Source organism: Ambystoma mexicanum, chromosome 5p (assembly GCF_040938575.1).
Source record: "Ambystoma mexicanum isolate Mex_15411 chromosome 5p, UKY_AmexF1_1, whole genome shotgun sequence".
Taxonomy (NCBI): Eukaryota; Metazoa; Chordata; class Amphibia; order Caudata; family Ambystomatidae; genus Ambystoma; species Ambystoma mexicanum.
The window spans coordinates 1,272,464,066-1,272,479,419 of NC_090930.1; the positions used below are offsets into that span (position 1 = coordinate 1,272,464,066).

General features: G+C 44.4%; 1 long non-coding RNA gene across 1 annotated transcript in view; it reads right to left on the reverse strand.

Moving 5' to 3' along the window:
- Positions 1 to 467: 467 nt before the first annotated feature.
- The window catches only part of LOC138481523 (uncharacterized), a 48,904-nt gene continuing 34,017 nt past the window's right edge, over positions 468 to 15,354 (reverse strand). Inside the window, exon 2 of the long non-coding RNA XR_011274263.1 lies at positions 468 to 934. This is a non-coding gene — a long non-coding RNA (uncharacterized lncRNA). The remainder of the gene's footprint in view (positions 935 to 15,354) is intronic.

A 15,354-nucleotide genomic window follows, 5' to 3' on the forward strand; every position in this document is an offset into this window, starting at 1 on the left:
AAGTTTGATTACCAGATAGAATATTTAAATCCCCTCCCCCTTGTACCTCCGGCCAAATTAGGATTGCTTCATCTTTTTAAATTGCGGTTTTCAAATCATTCACAGTATCACCTCGAAATTTTTCGACTCATTAGAACGGATTTGGAGCCCTGTTTAGGCAGGGACACGCAGTCTCAAATCAAATTTTAGCTTACACAAACAGTGACATGGCCACTAGATCCATTTTCAGTTCAGCATGGTGAAGCTTACAACATCTGGCAGGATAAACTATGGATGTCAGTATGAAATCCTTTACATTTATCAACTTTAAAAATAAAGAAAGGTGTCCAAAATAAATTTGAGAAAGCAGGCAAAGTCTTCCAAACTTCCCCAAAGCCACGAATCAGAATTTAGGCGCCAAGGGTTCAGGCTTACTTTTTTGTAGGGGGGGGGGGGGTTACCTTTATTTTTAAAGAAGGAAACACTAGTTTGATTTTTCCAAGAAGGTTAGGTTTATTTATTCCATAAACACAATATATGAGCTATACATTTAATAACATTCAGCTCCAGAGAAACATTGCAAATATCAAGAAAAATCACAACTGCCTCTGTTTGTGTCTTGGATGAGTTTTACAGATCACATGCAGTCGCCCATGTCTACGGACAATGAAACAATCTTTGCAGCGCTTCCTTATTGCAGACTTGGTTTTAAACCCTGCGGTCAGATTTACAGAAGGGAGCAGTCTGTTGCAAGTAAACGGGTGGATTTGCAGAGGGAACCTCACAGTACCAGTTGCCCACAGGTTTGCCTTCGCTGGGATGGCAGATGAGAAGAGGCGATAGGAAAGTGCAGAGAGTGGTAAAGGCTTTGCCGTGCATCGCCGCAGGAATGCCATGGGCTTTGCGACTGCCATCATTGCGTTCTTCACCAAAACAGCTGCCATTGTCCTTGTACCTATGAAAAGGGAAATAATGTACATTGAAACTATTTAGAGGTTTTTTTTAACGCCATTAACCAAAAATCATAAAAGCATAAAAAGGACATGCGTGTACTAACTAATGCAAGAAGGTTGGAGGTCGAGATTTAAAAAGGCAACTCCATTAGGAGAGATTATGCAAATCAGTGACATTTTTCTTTTATCGAGCTTTCAAAGTTACAATGATATAACATTGTCAGAGGTCGGTAATACTTTGTCGCAAATGCCTAACAACGCTAGTGGAAATTGGTAATGGTCGCCTATATGTAAAGCAGCGTACAGTAGGTCTGTGGTTGTGAACCACATTAAAACATTTTCTCACAAGCAACATTCAGGATTAGGAACAATTGGGTGTAATCAGGTCAAGTGGGCCAAAGCAGAGTAATTCAGCCACGACCATGCCACCCCCATTGTCCTATCATCAGGGTCTACAACCTTTTTAGATGTTTTAGTACAACTCATCAGTCCTAGTCATCATAGCCAATGGTGGGGGATAAATAAAAATAAAAAAAAAAAAGTAAAAATCATTGGAAGTTATAGTTCAACACAACCGGACAGACGCCGTTTGTAGACCCATGCCCTCACACTTGGAAAGCCACATACCTCGCTCGTCTTGTGCGATCATCAATTAGCTCAAAATTGATAACTGACACTACTCAAACTAGAAGAGGACAAAGTACACTTCTAACAATCCGATGATAAAGATGTTTGAGTCCGGAAACATAATCTAGTGCAGTTAATAAATGATAAGCCAATTACTTTACCCATTCTGTCTCAAATCTTTCATATTCCCAGCGCAATATGGACAGAAAAATTTACCAGCAGGAAATTACAAAGTTAGTAGCTTTTCCTTGCTCAACCAGTCTACTACATGCTGTGATAAACTCAATGTTGAGATGTATCGGCATTTGCAGCTCTGCATAATGAGTAATCAATCGCCTCTCCAGATCAACAATGAAGCCCTGTTGAAATTAGTCGGGTTGACCAAAAAACAAAAACAAAAAAACGGGCATCTGTCAAGAATCCAGACTGAAATACCTTGATGTTCTATTGGCTATGTTGGATAGCGTTAGAGGTGGGAGAGCCTGGCGAGGCCCCGGCAGCCCAGGCTCCAATGGGGGCTACAGCTCGACCCTCCTTTTGGGCTGGTACCCCTGGATGCCACGGGCCCCACCATGGCTCCCCACAGCTCAAAAGGGAAATGGGCATGTCTATTTTGCCAGCGCCGTGTGGGCAAAATGGAAAGAAATGCCCATATATGAAAAAAATGAACGCAAGCCTGATGGCTGAGAGGGCACAATGGGTGCATTTATTTTGTTCAGTTGGTGATTTCTTTCCATTTTGCCTTGCGAGCAAAATGGAAAGAAATGTCCAAAAATGAAGGAAAAAAAAATGCGGCCCGATTGTGGCTTGCGAGGAACGCGTAGAATTTTTTTCCTTTTTCGGGAGTAGCCAAGGATTTCATAGGCTCGGCCTGTGGTGTGCTCCTAGAGCCAGGCCCGACTCCCTGGCTCGGCCGTGGCATGGCCGTACCCATGAAAACCCTGGCTCCCCCAGCTCTAGATAGCGTGTCATTAGGAAGTGGCCATGCTCCAGTCGAAGACAAGCATAAAGCCAAGGCAAAAACCTGCACGCTCTCGAGCCATTAATTTGAAATCATGGCCTCTTGAAGTGAAACTGAATAATCGATTGGCTCCGATGTTATGGTTTCATATGCAATGTCAGCACACGAGAGAACTAATGTAGAATGAAAAGTGATGTGGTTGTGCAAGATTGGCTATATATGTGAACACACAAGGTTTTTGGAACGGAATGTACATTAATAACGCAAAAATTGCCATTTTGTAGCACTTTGGTTTTAACTTCCGACCAATCATTTGATCAGAATAAAATTGCGTGTTTTCGTTATAAACGGTGGTCATGATCTTTAGTTAGATCTTCATAACTTAGCTTGAGAGAATCCTGAACAGTACCCAAGTGGTACTGGTGACAGCAGCCCCTGCCTAACTCTCAGGAGGTGGAGTGGTTAATAGTACAGCACACATTTTTCACTTCTACCAAAAATGAGAGAATGGCCACACTATTTTTTTTATTCAAAATGTAATATTTATATAAGAAATGGCAAAGAGAAACTCACTACACTTACAGGCAAGTTAATTTTGTAAAATAAAAGAAGCCCGAATGTATCTGGCAACTAATGAGTTGGCAGAGTTCAGTAAAATAGTCCTTCCCAGAAAAGAAAATGTAGTAGCATGTAAGCAGCACACTTCCCATCTAGGCGAAAATGACCGAAGGAACCCAGTTATGCGGATTTGGGGCAGTTCCTGTTAGCGGAAGTGTTCCAAGGGGCAGTTTCTGGGTTTCTTGTGGAGGAAGACCCATTAAGAGGGGGCCCAGAGATTAATTAAGAGGCTTGCTAGCAAAGCCAAAGAGTCAAGGAAAGCAATACCCTGGGAGCCGCTCTGCACATACTTTGCCCAAACACCTTCGGTTCCAGTGTGGACACCTGAGTAAAGGAAGTACCCAAAGACTCCTGGTAAGGACAATTACTCCAGATATCATTATTCACAGGTCTACGCATAAAGGAGAGTCTGCTGCTGTTGGCGGTAGCGGTCAATGCAGGGCTCCCATGTCATTCTGAGGCACAGGATTCGGCTTCAAGAGTTGCCCGGGATGAACTTCTATTGAAGAGAAGTTGAAGTCATACCCTAGAGGACCCAGCCACGGAAGGAGGACTGTAAGGAGAGTTTGGCGGTGCGGTTGCAGGAACAAAGGCATCATATGCTGTTAAGAGTTTTGCACAGGCCTCTGCTGAGGGCAGCACAATCATCTAGCCTACAGGTTTTCGAGTTCCACCCAAAAGATGCACACGCTCTACATTCGTACCTATGGCAGAACAGTCAGGCTTCACTCGAGGAAGGAAAGAAGGCTGGTGGGTGGTTACAGTTAGGTTCCCAGTAAACAGCAAAAAGAGTACAATACACTGATATAGTGAAAAATATATATTTTATAAAGGGTAACGCATATAGCTCAAACGTGAGTTGTAAAATGGTGGAGCAGTACAAATATTTAAAAAACACAATTAGGTGTCCCTAAACCGACCCATCCCACTCCCGAGCTAAATCTATGACCAAATACATGGCTAAACATAGTGCATTTGGAATGGTAGGGAAAGGGGATCTCTAAACACCAGAGAAACACATTGAGCCACTAAAGATGGACACATGTCACACACAGTAATTTCCTCAACCTCTAATATGTTGTAAACTTGTTCCATTTAGTATATGGTTTACACGTACAAGGCCTAGATCGAGAGGAAGGGACAGCAAATCACATCATCAACCAGAGGGACAATCAAGATCCAGAATAGGCTTGAGCTTACTGTATCAGACCTACTGGTTTCATTACACTCCTAACAACATTTCAGACACAAAGAAGCCATAAGCAGAGACAGTATCCTTGTACATTTCAGTTGGCAGACGTTGAAAGCATGTATTTAAAAGTCACTAGGAAATTAGCAATCCCAGCAAAAAATTCTAGTTCTTGGTAGTAAACACATGAGACCCAGGAAAAACGTTAATGCTCCGCTGAATACGTTTACCCGAGTTTAGTAGTTGACTACATGTTTCCACATAAAATAACAGGCTAAAGCCACGCTTTTATTCTGGGGTAAAGTCTCCACTCCACCTATGAAAGGTGCAACCGACCCCAGAGAACTTCAGAGGAGAACCCCCCACGAAGAGTTCTAGTTTCTAGCTCGAGGATCAAAACAACCAGGGAAGAAGGAAGCAGGGCAGAATTCAACCCACATGAAAGCCAATGGACGGACGTGGTTGGAGGGGGGTCTGCAGAACCCAATGACCACGGAAAGGATTCCCACCACCTCAAGAGTGGGTACTTCTACTAACCTACAAGCCCATGGTCTAGAAATATGTACCCACGGTGGCAGTAGCAAATAATATAGCCCAGGAACAGCAACAAGACTCGGCAAGTACAGGTCTGAATTTGCAAATGAGGTTTACAAGATCTGTTCACCCAGAGACTTTAATCCCAGACCAACTACGTTGCAACAGAAGAACAACCGACTTTCACAGGAGTGTTGTCCACCAGCCAGGAGGAAAAGCAATGACAGATGGCACCTAGAAAACGTAGAGAACAGACCAAATAATTCGAGGCGACTCAGTCGGCAAGACAGGGCAGGCAGCCAAGAGAAAAGGGTTCCATGATGGAGGCTGTTAAGCAAGATTGTATGCAGTACTCTCTGGGTGAACTACAACAACTCTGACCTCCTGGCAATAGGTACCCAACCTTTGGTACAAGTCTGTACTACACAGGTTGGTAGTGTGGTCGAGTAGCCAGGCTCATCTCAAGAGGGGTCAATGTGAGCTGTAGGCGAGTTGCAGAGATTTACAGTGACAAATATTCAAATAAACTCTTACACACAAGGTTTCTTGATTAAACAATTATTAATGTAATTAACAGTCAGTTAGAATAAGCCTTCTTCAGAAGGGAGCAATATAAAGCAACACACAAATACACACCGTTAGTTTTCTAAATCAGCAAATACCCATTTGGGATGGCTCACACACTACCTCCACCCTCAGGTGACTTCAATAGTTAGGGTGCTGTGGACATTAATATATCACTGTTGCATTCAGAATATATGAGAGAAGTGTCAAAGAAAAGGAGGTTTCAGAATAAGGCAAGCGTTCACACAATTATTCTCAATCAGGTAAGTACTTTCAACATCCCCCCAATGCAAAATCAGTTAACCCTTTCCTGGAGGAAAGGCAAAACACATAAGCAAAGGAGAGAAGAGTCATTCAGGGAGCCAGGCCAGCCAATGTTAAGTTAGCAAAAGTTAAGGTGAACTAAGCGCTTCTTGCAGCTAAGTAAAAGTCTTGCACACCGTTTTAGAAATCTTGCAGCAAAAGTAGAATGAAATGTAGGGTCACAAGCTGTTAGGCCTGTGAGTAGTAGAAGATGCAAACAACTCTACAAGGGCAACTGAGACAAGTCTCAACTGAGATCAAGCAAGGTGGAACAACAAGAGGTAAATTCTCTTAGACTGTACAGTACCTTTAGGTTAAGAAAAGTGCAGCAGATGGCTTCTGTTCCTGTGCAGCTCTGCAGATCCTGGTGTTCCTGTGCCTCAGTCGTGGGGACAAGAGGGAGGACTTCTGGGGACTACTGCACTGGGACGGTCACTGACCGCAAACTTCAATCAAGTGGCACTTCGGGGTTTCAGCTCCTCGCGTCTACCACAAATAGCAACACCACGGTTCCTGGCTGTCGAGATGGGCTTTCCTTGCATCTGGGGTCCAGCATTCTGTTGAGGTGGCTCAGGCGAGTGCAACAGTAAAAATCTCCTCCACTCTTAAAAGTGCCAAGTCCCGAGCGGCCACTGGGGTTCTAGGATGACGAGGAGTGATTAACGTTGAGCGCCCCCCCATGTGGCAATAAAGATCTCCCTAAAATTCATGAGCTTCGCTTCTGGACACTCAAAGCATTTGCTTGCTGAACAATGTATTTTTTGAGAAACTCTTAATCTCCTTTGAACTGCTCCAATAACGGTTTTCACCATCAACAAATGAGGATTTCTTGTATACACAGTTCAAACATGCTATTGTCATGCAATTCCAGGGTGGGTATGCTCTCCCAGCACAGTCCCCGATAGAGGCCAACATCAACAATGAGCTGATCCCTAAGAGGGCTATCTTGTCACTATCAGGTTATCCTCAACTTCCAGTCTCATTCCTTCTTAAAATTAAGCAGAAATTGGAAGAAAATGGGGGTACACTAACTGGACGATTGGCAGGAAGCCTTGATGTGCCTGCTTGAGATAGCCATCCTAGCTCGACTTAGGCTAGTCCAATTGAAAATTCTTCACAGGGTTTATTATGCAGGTGATTTCCTCCTTTAAATGTGATCATATTCGTTTATTTATTTGTGTCAATTCAAGCAGCGAGCCTTTATTTTACAGACGCTCATCTCTTTAATGTCTCACTTCAGCAGTCCACAAAAATGCTGTATTATTGCTTATTTTAGGTCTTCGGTACAAATAACTTCTAGTGACATTAAAAATATTAGTACAAAATTGCTAATCAAATGTTGGTTTGCTAGTCAAGAGACCTTTAATTAGCAAACTCTGCTAATCAATTTTGAAAACTAATGTATGCTTTGGAAACAGCAGTTTTTGCCCACACTATGTAAGAGACAATCTGCCTTTGGGACAATTCCTTTGGCTAAAAAGAAACTGCACCAAGAAAAAGGGACTTCAAGAAAGAAGCCAATGAACTTAGAAACAGGTTCCATAATAGAGGGTATCCCACAGAGTTAAAAGCTAGAGCACTCAAAAGAGCTGACAACAATTGTGAGTCTCTATTATAAAGAACACGGGTCAACTAGAAAGGAAGATGAGACACTGGTGTTTTGTAAACACCTTTAGTAGCCTATCTAATAGATCATAAATACAAACATGAAGGTTATGGAGAAAGGCAAATGTTAAATCAGTAAACCATTTATAGCCTTCAAAAGAAGCAAGAGCCTGAATGACAAGATCATCCGCAACGATGATCAGGTTAAAGATACAAGAACAAAAAACATTGACAGAAACATGGGGCATCCCGCCAGTAAAAGGTCACTTCCCTTGTGACAAATGTTCCTGTTGTCCACAAAGAGTGCAGAAGTGGACATCAGACTAACTAAACCATGGAGACAGACCAGCTTCATGAACTGCAACTCAAAAATGGTGATATATTGCATTTGGCGCCCCTGTAGAACATTATACATAGGGAAAACTGAAAGGAAGATCAAAACAAGAATTACAGAACTCAAAAGTTGCATTAAAAAAAAAATAAAAAAAAAATACATACAAATAAAAGAATCGGGTACAGAATGCCCCACTTGTAGTACACTGGATTGAATCAATCCATACAGTAGAACAAATGCAATGGACCATCCTTTTTCAGTTGAAAGTAGGAAACAACACGAACAACGACAAAAGGAAACTGCTAGTTAAAGAACAACAGTTCATCTTTTTAGCTAAAAGTGTTGAGAAATGTCTTAATGTACGGATTGATGGACAGAACTGTAATACACATGAGAGTATTAACCAATGTAACTTATAGCTTGGTATAAAACATTTATTTAGCCCTTAACATAATTTTTGTCTTGGGAAACATGCCCGGCCTAAAATGGTCATTGTGCTTACATGGGATCACACTGAGCTCACCGAGGGTTACATTTTGGTTGAGAATGGTTTCTAGAAACCAGCCGAGTCCATACACAGGTTTTGTGGGCTTTCCTGGATGTTTGGCAGTCTTGGGGGCCAACCTGATTGGCTGGCTACCAAAACCTCAGTTTGTGTCCCTTTTGTGTGATTGGAAGGCTAGCCTAGGTGATCTGAATAAATGGTTAGGTCAAGGGGAGACCCGGTCTGTTCCTGTTGGATGAAACTGCTAAAAATGTAGGACCACATCTGACAATACTTGCTGTATTGTGTCCCTTCCCTAGGTTCTGGTCTCTTCTCTAGCTATTGGAAGTCCTTTTTGGTCTGTCGTCCTCCTTGCCTTCCACGCCAAATGTGATTGGATCCCTCTGCTACAGTTTGTGGACCATTTTAAGGTTGCTTCCCAGAATTACCCGCTTGGTTCTGCACCTTAAATGAACGCTGCCATCATCCAGAAGCGGTGTGTGGACACCACTTCGCCACCTCTGCTGTTCATCTGGACTGCCACGACCATTGCCCGTTAGGGAGAGTTCTCGGAAATGTGCCAATTCCTCTCTACTTTAGAGACCCCCAGCAACTTTGCTGGATTTTGAGGACTTTGATGTTTAATCTGGAGAACGTGAGGCCCTTTTTTTCCCACTCTTTCATGTATTTTAATGTGATTTTGAGCACTGTGTTTCGTTTGGTTGTGGAGTCTGCCAAACTCCATAGGCATAATATTTTACATCGTGTCACACAGCACCTTCAGTGCAGTGGCACAGGGAACTCTTTCAGATTTCCCCAAGGTTTAAATACCTTCTCTTGGATAAACTACTGTTTCCAAGAGCAGTAAAGTGAAACTGATTTGACTTACATTTGTAACTTTCTAGACCCAGCAATCCCTATCTTACAATAGGGTGCTGGAGAGGTTACTTAGTATCCCCTTTGTCTAGCTTCTCATGTAACAATTTTAGGTTACCCTTTCCTTGATGAATGGCTGGTTGCAGTGGATTACTTTTTACTACCATTGTGTTTTTACCGCGGACTACAGCCACGGTAAAGCACCCATGGGTGATATTTTTGTCAAAATGGCCTCAGTCTTCTTTTTTCACCATTTCTTTGTGGAAAGGTCCTTCTTGAGATTTACTCTGCGCGCCAAACCAGGTATGTTCCCTTTGTTTTGTCTTTGGCGGGATTCACGAGTGAAGCCCGCCTCTGGCTCTAGGGTATCAAGCGGGGGCAGGAAGCGAGGGAGGTGCCCAAAACTCCCTGTTCTTAGTCTCCTAGGAGACAGGAATGCACTCTTAGGTGATTGGCCAGCTGGCTGTCCGGCAAGGAAAGCCATCCTTCTGTGTGACTGACAGCTATGCTGGAATGAATGGGAGAAACCTGCTTGAAAGGCGAGGCTTTTTGGCTTGCAAGGCAGAGTCGACAACTGGACTAAGGAATCTGAAGAAGAACCTGTAAGGCACGCCTGCTGCAACTCCTGGACCGTTGGTTTGCCCGGTGAAGCCCTGCTGCTGTGCTGAAGCTCTGAATTCTTATCGACAGAGAAACCCTGAAAGGACGACTTCTCCCTTTGAGTTGGTGGGACCAATCAACTCCAAAGTAAGCCACCTGGACATCCTCTTGAAGCTGGTTGAATTTCCACTGCAGTCACTGCTGGAATCGTACAACCAGGGAGAGGAACACCAGATCGTGTGTTGCTTTTAAGCTGGCCAAGAGCACCAGGAAGATCCTCCAGACTCCCAGGAAGCAGGACTGACCGGCACCCATTGCTGTCCCATGTATCTTCTGGTAGCATGACCCATTGAAATGGAAAACGTTTTCGGTTAATGCCATTTCTGCGTAACATAAAATGAAAGAAGCCGATGTTGAAGTGCCCCCTCACCCCCCGTTCAAGAAGTAGTCGTTCTTCCAACATGTTAACTGGTGCTCTTTGGGGAAATACTTGTAGAGAGCGCTACCACCTCCAAGCCTAGTAGCAGTTCTTTCTGGATTGAAATGTATTCCTTTTATTTCTTTAATAATATGTGTAGTGTCTTGTACGTACGGGGACATTTTGTACCAATGGTTGGAGGAACGCATCCACAAATCTCGACAGAGGTCCCAAAATTGAATTCACTCCAGAAACAATTGGGCGAGCCGGAGGATTTATTAAAGATTTTGTGGATTTTAGGGAGTATATAAAACTGGGGAGTCTTGGTTTGTCCATTGTGAGAAATCAGCTTTTTTTGCAAAACTCAACCTCTTTGTCTAGCTTTTTCAACTTTATGTATGCGTTATTGCTTGTTGTAATCCGTCAGTTGGGTCAATAGTAAATTTTTCATAGCATATAGCGTCCAACAATTACCTTTCACATTCTTGCACAAAAGCTGACTTGTTCTGAATTACAATAGCGACGCCCTTGTCCGCCTTCCAAATTACAATCGTTCCATTGTTTACCAGATGCTTCATAACCTGATGTTTTGACTCGCTCCTTTCCCCTGGCTAACTCCTTTATATTGCGCCTGCTCTCCCTCCTGCCTCTCCTCTGTGGTCCGCTTCTTGCGGCCATTCTTTGTTTGAGCTCCCGCTGCCTTCCATCCACCGGGGCTCTCTGCTTACCAATTTTCCCTTATTCTGATCACCTGTGGCTTTCTTACTTTGTACTACTTTTTTTGTTACCCTTGCCTCTTACAAGCTCCGGAAAGATTTACCTGCTTTCACTCTTCATTGTGGACTTTGTAGTCCCATCTCCAGTCTTACATCGCAGTGTTCCCAATTACCAGAGCATCTTCAGAAGAACTAACTGTGCAGCCACGACTACAAGGTTTCCTGCCCAATAGCCTTTTCCCCTGTACTGGGCTGCTTCTGAGGAGTGGCCCTTTGCTTTAACTAGGTTTCTTAGCGGGCATAGCAGCTTCTTACGAGGAGACCCTTTCTCTACGAGGGGCAGAAATCTGCAAGAAAAATCGACTTAGTACAATGCAACAACATTCTTCCACCCCTGAAACAAGGGGATTCAGGTGAGGAGGATACAGACAAATTTAAGATGTGGGTGCATAGGAGTAGGTGGGGTTGCCTCTTAGGTTCTCCTTCTCGACAGGAAGCCTGGTCGAGTGTGTCCTGGCCTTCTGCGGCTCGGAGTGGCAGTTCCTTCAGGGGTGGCCTGTCCCTGCTATTGCCGGGGATGGAGAGTCGATACAAGCCCGGGCGAGTCAGTGGGAGGCTGGTGACGGGAACTCTGGTTCTCATTACGAGTGTTCTGCTGGGGTTTGTGGATGTTCTTTTCAAGGTATAAAATAAGCAGTGTTGTGTAGCAATTTGCTATGCAATTCTGTAGGTTTGCCAATTTAATTGGCACTTGTGTAGCAAACCCAACTATTTAAGTTACCCTTTCAATGAAAGCAGAGATCGCCTGAATTCTTCTCTTGCCTTCAGGACTCCCTCCACCCTCTTTGCAGTTTACCGCAAGGGGAGGGAGAGAGCCAGTCTCCTCCACCCTTGTGTGACAAAGGCCTGTGTGAGTATGCAAGCAAAAATCTTTCTTTTTCAAATAATTGCAAACTGAAGTTATTGGGATAATACCTTTATTAAGCTAACCGTATCCTGTCTACCAAAGACAAGTATGGATTAATTTCGATTTTTTTTTTTTTTTAACTCGGTCATTCAATTCCATTTCTAAAAATGTAATTTGTTACATAATGCACAATTACCGTATTGCTACTGTAAAACACTGCATTGTCTCCATGCTTTACAGTAAAGTGTAGGTTAGTGTAACTATATTTCATTTTGTTGGGGAAGATGCATCATATTGACGAGTGGACACTTTTGAAATGTACCTGATCAAATGGCCAAATGCTTTTGATGGCAAACCTAGTTCTTTAACCTGTTGGTTACATGCAGCTTGCACCTGGTGCTAAACTCACAAGCTGATCCCGTACTCTTATCAACCTGTTTCTTTATACAAGCTACCCTGAAAGTGATATCAGCTAACTACAATAATCCACCTAGTTTTCTCAGTTCTCTACCCGCTACACCATCCACTTGGCTTAGTCTCTTACTTTCTTTCCCCCTTACATAATGAATAGACAAAGATAACTAGATGTGTACACATAGCAGCAATCAATAGTTCCACCCAGTCTGTACATCTATACATCTACTGCACTACCATCACTGTAGTAGGCCTTCAGAGCTCGCTTTGCTCTAGGATTATTATTACATTATATATTAGCACCTGCAGTAGAGAGAGTAGGCCAAACTGTTTTCAGAGCCTTTTTTATCATCTATTGTTGTCCATTCATATAGTTGACCTTTTACAGACACGCACCCAGGGCTCGCAAAGTATTTTTGTCCACTCATAGTAGAGTACATTTTAAGAAGGGCCAGTACCATTTGCAGAGGATGTTGGAAACTTTTATTTAAACTTTACTGTGTTTGCAGTAAATGTCAAATAAAAGTTTCACGGTGCACGGGTTGGCCTCTGGGTGGTAGCAGTGTGCCAAACTAAAGTGGGATTGTGGTAACAAGCACCATTTTTGCAAAAAGCACATTTAAATTGGTTGTCATCCATTGCCATGAGTCAAATGCATTTCTCTTCAGTCGAATGGGTAAACTAAGTTACTCCAACTGCAGGTCTAGTGGAATTTTAAAGAACTTGCATGGTCTGAATGAGCTCACTAATGTTTTACTTCAGTTGTTCCACAAAACTGCTGCATTGTTGTTCATTTTTATTTATATGGTACAAGTCTCTTCTGGTGGCATTGAAAATATTTGTATAACGTTGATAAGCAAATGGGTTTGTTTTCCTATTAAGAACATTTTAATTAGCAAACTCTGCTAATCAAATCTGGAAAACTAATGTATGCCTTGCTGTTAGAGCAGCCTTGGCTTTTTTCCTTGTGTCGCAGAGTGAGCTAGACAGGAGGGGGAGCTTTCATATGTGAATTGGTGGTCCCTTCTCCGGTGCGGAGTAAGTCTACTGTGCCATCTCCAGTGCAACATGGTGCGTGAATGGTTGATGAGGCTCCTTGTGGCAGCGTTGTCTCGTCCTTCCGATGGTCAGCAGTGTTGCGGGGCCACAGGGCTTCCTTCTTGGACTGCCGATTTCAGTGGCTACTAAACCAAAACAATAACAAAGTATACATACAAAACACATTTAATGTGTCAACCTTGCTTCTACATGTGGGTGGCTGCCCGACTGGGTTGAACTGCCGTTTCTTGGCCCCCTGCTTGGGTATGGAGCCTGAAAAGGCAGGGTCCTCATTAATTGGCAGAGGGTATATTGGTTTTTACCTGCTCTGCGATGTGTTGTCTTCGATTGGAGTAAGGTGCACTACTGCTGCTTTGCTCTTGTGCTCGGTTGGTGCACAGATGCTGCCCTTGGAGCCCTGCAGGGGCGGTTGCCAGCTATGGCTCCTAGTCGGTGGGTGGCCGAACAGATGCACATATCTTCAGGGAAGGATGCTGCAAGTTAGCTCTTCTTCACCTTGCATTTCTCCCAGAGGCATCCAATGTTTTCTGCTGTGTCTAAAGAGCTGCAGGTACACATTTGCCAGGAGACCTTTGAAATGGCAGAGTGCCAACAGGTATCTCATGATTCCCAAAGTAATCATCAGCCTCTTCTTCAGTGGCAGGGGTTCTCTTCCTCAGAGCACTGTTAGGTGGTGGCGTCCGCAGGGCAGTATCTGGAAAAGAAGGTTCTGGCTGCGGTGCTCCTTCAGGTGGCAAACTACGTATGTTTTCTGCAGGCAAAGATTGTGGCGGCTACTGCGCCTGCTCCCCGGTCTCCTCCTCTGCAGTTTCAGCTTCTGTTCCAGGTGCGTCTGCCTATTCTTCCAGTGACTGAGACTAAGTGGAGCCTGAGAAAGGGGTGGTGCCTCACATCAGGACCATACTCTATCCCTTCGAAGGAGAGACGGTTGAGCTCAGTCTTTGCGGGTGGATTCTATTCTGGTGGGTCGATCGTCTACAACAGTGGAAGAGCTGGCTGTGCAGAATCTGGTGAACAAACCTGCTGCCCCCTGCTTTGCGAAGATCCCAATACCGAGGCACATATGGCTTTCTCGGCTGCTACTAATGCCTCTGCCACAGCAGAGTCTGTGCTGGGTGGATTACGGATGTCAGCGCAACTCATGGAGGGAGGTTCAGACTGTGCACTGCTGTTGCAGGCTATGCAATCTCAGGCATCAATGCTCTGCGATTTCGCTTCTGATCGAGTCCAGATGGAGGAGTGACAAAGGTCGATGCAGTGTCTGGCCGCCGTACCTTGCACCTCCGAGATTGGCATTCGGATGGTCTTCAACAGGCTGCACCACTGACCATTCTCTTTGAGGGGAAGGGGCTGTTTGGCAACTCAGCTGACAGGCACAATGTCAAGCTTCCCCAGCGCGCAGAAAGTAGGACCTGGTTGGGGGCAATGGGAGCTAGGTAGGGGGCCCGTTGGAAGTTTAAGTTTCAAAGGGTTTTTGGTGGCCCTCAAGACAGAAGTGGTCTGTAGTTGCCTTGTGAATCTGGTATGCCTTTTTCAACATCACTGTCACAGAAGTCCTGACATCATATGTGTGGTTCTGTCCTTAATGCAGGGATCAAGAGGGCAAGCAGAGTCCTCCAATGTCCGAGTGATCTGGATTGCCCGATGGGTGTACGAGATGGAGTTTGCCTCTTCGCCCCATGAATAGGGTAATTGGTGACCCCCGTTTCCATGAGGGCAAAATACGAGCTGTACGGCATGCTCAGCAAGCAATGACATGGAAGTGCTTATATACATCTATGCAGACTCTGCACCTCAAGCCGGACAGTCTGTAGGGTGTTCTCCAGTTGGTCAAGGGATTAGACTTTCTGCCATCTCTGGATCATCAGGACGTACACCACTGTGCCCATTCAGAAGTTGCATCAGATATGTCTGCTCATGGAATTATCCATTCTGAGCTCTTCCGTTCTGCCTCAAGACTGCTTCTGGGGTCTTTATGTAGTTGTTCGACCCGGCACTCTTTCAGGCCAGTGGTGTCTTGCCTGGAGGATTGGCTCCTTGGGCTTTCTCCAGGGAACTGTTGGGGCATGTGGGCATCACAAGCATGGTTCTGGAGGGGCTGGGGGTTCTGCCGGAAGAAACCGCACTGGGACCCGTACTGGGATCTTCAGTTCCTGGAGGCCTGCTTTTGCCGGGCCGGGTGTTGCTGCCATTGGATCCGGTAGTTCGCCTCC